General features: G+C 33.4%; 1 long non-coding RNA gene across 1 annotated transcript; it reads right to left on the reverse strand.

Annotated features, from left to right (window-relative positions):
- Window positions 1-3,696: 3,696 nt before the first annotated feature.
- Window positions 3,697-5,119, reverse strand: LOC106337360. The gene is made up of 4 exons (XR_001268993.1): window positions 4,834-5,119; window positions 4,422-4,485; window positions 4,108-4,247; window positions 3,697-4,022 (listed from the first exon to the last, which is right to left on the reverse strand). It is a non-coding gene; the product is annotated as an uncharacterized LOC106337360 (long non-coding RNA).
- Window positions 5,120-5,735: the final 616 nt, after the last annotated feature.

A 5,735-nucleotide genomic window follows, 5' to 3' on the forward strand; every position in this document is an offset into this window, starting at 1 on the left:
GATCTCACATAAAGATGAATGAAAAGAACAATAATGAAGAAGATAAATGAAGAAGATGAAGAACAAGGCACCGCGTTTGTAACATAAACCCTAATTTGACTCTTGTAGCGTTAATAGTGACATGGCAAATAAGAACTGCTGACATGGAATCGGACCTGATGACATGGAAAATCAATAAGCCAGCCGCGAAACGAACACATAACACAGCCTAAAATAAACCAGCCATTAAATACAACGTAGATCAGCTGCAACGTGAATATTATTTCAGTAATTAATCTTTCGCTAATAAATCAGTAGTAATAAGACTGGAAAACATTAAGTCATTCATATCATCAAATAAATCAGCCGTCAAATGAATGATGTTATAGTGATTAATCTTTCGCTAATAAGTTAGCCATAATTAGGCTGAGTTTACTATTAATCCAGTAAATTAAGGCTAGTTAAATGTAACCCAGTAGTTAATCATCCCATAAGTCAGCCAGCTGATGATCATTAACTCAGCCGGAAAAACATAACTCAGTTGTGTCTTAACTACAACTCAGCCAATTTTTTACTAAATCAACCTGCCACTGTATGAATCAGTTGTAACTTATGTCCGGAAGTCAGTCTTTATCTCATAAAGTAGCGCGATTTATGTAAATCAGCCATCACTAACGGCTGACTTATATTATTAAGTCAGCCCATATCTCATAAATCAGCAGCGTTGTTAAACTCAGCCGCAACACACCTATAACTCAGCCATCAATGTCGCCGTATCGCTTTACGACTGAGTTCATTAATGCACGTGTTATACCATAGATTTTACCAGTTTTTAGTCATGGTATATAGGTGTTTTAGGAGTTATTTATTATGTTTTCGAGTCTTTTTAGATTAATTACAATTTCAGTAGTGTTTTGGAGATATGTGGTGATTTTAGTGCATTTTGGGGATAAAGCTAGAAGGAACTCATAGATGTCCATCGAACCAGTCCAGAGTTGACATTCATAGTCAAACATTGATCGACGGACAACTCTTGTCATCGATCGACAGCGAAGTGCGCAATGCCCGACTTGGTTCCCAGCCGACTTATGGCCCAAGTTCCACATTAATTACAGAAATACTCCTGGTGATAGACCATGGATTTGACCCACTTTACCCATGGTTTATAAGTGTTTCAACGATTATTTATTATATTAGAGTCTATTTAGTATATTTATAGGATCATGAGTGATTTGGAAGAAAGTGATGATTTTGGAGCATTTTGGAGATATTTGGAAAAAGCATCGAGCACGACCATCGGTCGATATTGAAGAAGAATAATCTATCGATGTTCACTTCTTGACATCAATCGACAGCGAAGCGCGCAGAAAGTATGTTTGGTCCCAGCCGACTTACAGCCCAAGTATTCACCAATTTACAAGATTACCCCTGACGAGTTTTAACCTAATTATATAAGTTTTGCCAACATGTTAGAGGCAAAGTGTGCTCACTACAGAAAATATGAGCAGTAATAGCGGACGAAAAACGCTATGCATTCTGTATAATAGCGCTTCCTTATCCGCTCTGACAGCGCCCGTTATAATAGGTCTGACACTTTTAATAGCGGTTTTTCTGTATGCTATAATTAGATAAATAACAATAGGGTTCATTTGTATGCAATTGTTAATATTTATAATTATGTAATTCAAATTTTATTAAAACTCTTAAATTTTTTATAATATATAGCAATTTGTTTATTAATTAAAATCAGTTTGCAAATAATATCAGTATAAAAATGAAATTTTATTTATTAATTAAATTCACTTTACAATTAAATTTTATTTTTACAATACTAAACCAGAATTAATTAAACCAACAAACTAATTGAAACACATTAAACCGAAACCTAAACCTAAGCCACCGCTCCTTCCTCCTTTCAAGGTTGTATGTATTCCTCCTGTCGTCGCCTCCATCTCCTTCACCACAGCGCTCTGACGTAGCCATCACACCTCCTCTGACGTCAGGCTTCTCCGCCAAATCTTCTGTCTCCTCCGCAAAATCTACTGACTCCTCCACATTCCAAAAACAACAAATCAGTACGTAAACAGATATAAAAATGAATGTTCTCAACAGATCTAAAGACATAATCAATAATGAATACAAATGATCCAAACGAAAACAACTTTCCACAAACACAGATCTAAACCATAAAAATCAAATATAAAAACTCAACTGCTTCAAACGTTTCCGTATGGATCCACTTATTGTAGCCGTAGCTGAAGTGATTAGAGGTGATGGCTGAGATACAGTTCGTTGGAAGAGGTATAGAACGAGAGATGAAGATGATGGCAGCGGCTGAGGTTTATGGTGATGGGGTGATTTTGTGTAAGGATGAAGAATATAGACAGAAAAAAAAGACAATACAAAGATGAATCTCGTTGTTCTTTGTTTCAGAGAGAGAGAGAGAGAGAGAGAGAGAGAGAGAGAGAGAGAGAAGAAAGTGAAGAACGTGAGAGAAGAGAGAGAGAGACACACAAAAAGATTTAATCTCAACCGTTCAAAACATCTAATCTATGGTTAAAATTATCAATCCACACACAACTTTTTTTAACCAATAGGAATAAAGGACGAGGATAGATACAAAAATGATTTTGGGCCTTTCATTCAAATCAATCAATGGTTTAAAAAAACAATACAAATAGTCTTCCTATTTATTTATAGCTACTATAAAAATTATTTAAGCTATAAATAATTTGGTATCATAATTTAAATTTTGAAATCTAAATTTTGTATTTGAAATTTTAATTTATTTACAGAAATATAATTTATTTAGAAATTAAGATTTAATGTTTTATGATATATGTTAAAGTGAGATATGTGGTTTAGGGGTTAGGGTTAAAATTTAGGATTAAGTATATGATTTGAGTTTTTGCTTGAGGTTTAAATTTAAAGTTTCTATTATAAGTTTGTAAATATTGGATTTATGATTTTCTATGTAGAGATTAAGGTTGGGGTTTAAGGTATTAAAGTTTGATAGTTTGTATTAAGATTTGGATGTAGAGTTTAGGGTTTGAAGTGTAATGTCAAAGGTTGGTATTAAGAGTTTGACTAAAGTTTTAAGGTTTTTGTTGCGGAAGTTAAAGATTAAGATAAAAAAATTGAGTTTGAATTTACAATTCTGGTTTATAGCATGAAAATATTAGAGTTTAAAGATTTATGTCTATAGTATAGGGTTCAGTTTTGGGGTTTAGGGTTTTAAGCACACCAAAATCCATATTTGTAATATCATCCACACTAAATATATATTGTTTATATAAGGAATAGGATTTAGTTTAGTAATTATATTATTTGTAGTAATTAGATTTTTGACTTTACATGTAGGGTTTGAGTTTGGGGTTTAGGGTATTAGATTTAGGGTGTAAGATTAAAAGTATACTATGGAAATAGTATTTTAATTACAAAATACAAATAAGCAAAAAAAAGGTTTTATAGATTTTTAAAATGATTAAATTTTGAATTTAGGTTTAAGAATAAAGCTATTACGAAAATTTGATTTGTTTTTAATTAATGTTTACAGTTTAAAAACATGTTTAAGATTTTAGGTTTTTTTTTTTAAATTACAAAATACAAAAATCATTTTTTTAAGAGATCAAAATTTAATAGGTACTTTATAAATACAAAAAATAATTTAATTTTTGAACATAAATTTTTCCTTTTGATGAAATTTCAAAATTTTAAGCTATCATAAAACATATTATTTACAAGTAAAATTTTACTAACTAACAATATAAGTCTTGCCAAGTCTTAAAAGGACTAACTTCAAACTTTACTTTAGGCAGAGAAGAAAAAGATGTGTTTGTTTGGGCAGAGAAGGAACAACAATCACTTAAGCTCCAGCAGCTTTACCAGCCAAAATACACACAATCACAATCACAACCTAGTTCACAACCTAGTTAAGTCACTCATATCAGCAGTTCCATGGCAAGCACCACCAGGAATACGAGCAGGAGCAATATGTAAAGCTACTCTTACTCACATTGCTCACTTCATAGGTTGCGACTCCCCTGAAACATATTAACACTTTCTGTCTCAAGCTTGATGTAACCATAAATAGAGAGCCATAACCGAGAGAAGAAAGCTTAATCTTACAGTGGAAAAGATGCTTAGCCAGAGTTTCGTTAGGCATATATAAACTCAGGAACAAGAAGTCTCTCTTCACCTTCATAGCAACATCCAAGCAGACTTGCCATCCTATAGTTTCTTAACTGCCCAACAGCTTTAGCTTCATCCTATCGAAAAATAAAACCAGTGTGAAGTTATACTATTTAAATCCGCCACTAGCAAAAGCATAGTTAATAATTATCTGCCACAGTGTGAAGTATATTAGATAAGAAACATAGACATAATGTCAGTCTTCAAATGCGCTGATCATCAAACATAGACATTATGTGTGTGATGTGAACCTCTTGCTGTGATGATGGCATCGCGTCATTGCTGTGGTTCCCTTGCTCTCAACGCCACCAAAATCTTAAATCAAAATTTCCAGATTGAAATCAAAATCAACCATGTGGTGTAAGTCAGATCTCCACAATGCAATATAGATGATGATTAACTTAAACCCAGATTCAATCTCTAACAATCAAAGTAACAATTTTTTTCACAAACCCAGAAACTAATAAAGCATTTCAAGAAGCTTGAACTAAGAAAGTAATAAACTTTCACCAACCCATAAACCAATTAAGCATTTCAAGAAGCTGAAACTGAGAAAGTAACAAACTTTCACCAGCCCAGAAACCACTAAAGCATATACAGACATAAGCCAAATTGATTGAAATAAAATGAAGTAATGGTTAAAATTTCAGACAAAGACTTCACCTGGCGTGAAGAGCAGAGGACGGAGGCGGAAGAGAGAGCGTTTGCAGTCGCCATTTTCTTTAGACCGGAGGAGCAAACAAAAACGTTTTGGGCTTGTGGATAAGGAAGTGGTTTTTCACTCTTAAAATGAAATTGAGGGGAGTGGGTTAGGGTTTAGATAGAATAGAGGGGATTCAGAAAAGAGAAGAACTTTGTCCTCCTTTATTCTCAGCGACGGAGAAAGAAGAATCTGAGGAATTGGAGAACGAAGGTTAAGAGAGAGAGAGAGAGAGAGAGAGAGAGAGAGAGAGAGCCATCTCAATGAATCTGATAAGTGTTTTGGTGGTAAAATATTTTTTTTCTAATTATTGGAGCCAACACTTAGCAAATTAACGCGGCTAACTTTTTTATTTTTTCCCGCGATACTAAACATAGCATTTTAAATTTATAAACGCTATTAAAAAAGCCAGTGTTAGTATACGATAGCAGAATTGTCAAAAACGCTATAATCTGATGCTATTAATACCCACATTTCCTGTAGTGGCTTTCTTGTTTTACTATTTTCACAGCAAAATGTTTTCTAGGATTTTTAGTAGATTGGAGAGAAGATCCAAAGAAATTTGTGATTGGAACTCCTTTGATATATATATGTATTTATCTATTCAGTTGTTATACCTTATTGCTGTTATGAATTGCTTAGTCATGTCTGAGTAGTTCTCTTTGTTAGATTTAGGGTTTAAATAGGTTATGAGGGATTAGGCCCAACTATAGATTGCTAAGTTATGATATTCATCTTTAGGATTGTCATTAATGTCTGCTTATAGATTAGCTACCTAGAACTTGCCCTAGGAGTTGTAGACATAAGCGATAGCTTGCATCTCACCCTGAATCCATCCTAATTGAGCTAAGATTGCTAGAGTAAG

This window comes from Brassica oleracea, chromosome C4 (genome assembly GCF_000695525.1).
Source record: "Brassica oleracea var. oleracea cultivar TO1000 chromosome C4, BOL, whole genome shotgun sequence".
In the NCBI taxonomy this organism is placed as follows: domain Eukaryota; kingdom Viridiplantae; phylum Streptophyta; class Magnoliopsida; order Brassicales; family Brassicaceae; genus Brassica; species Brassica oleracea.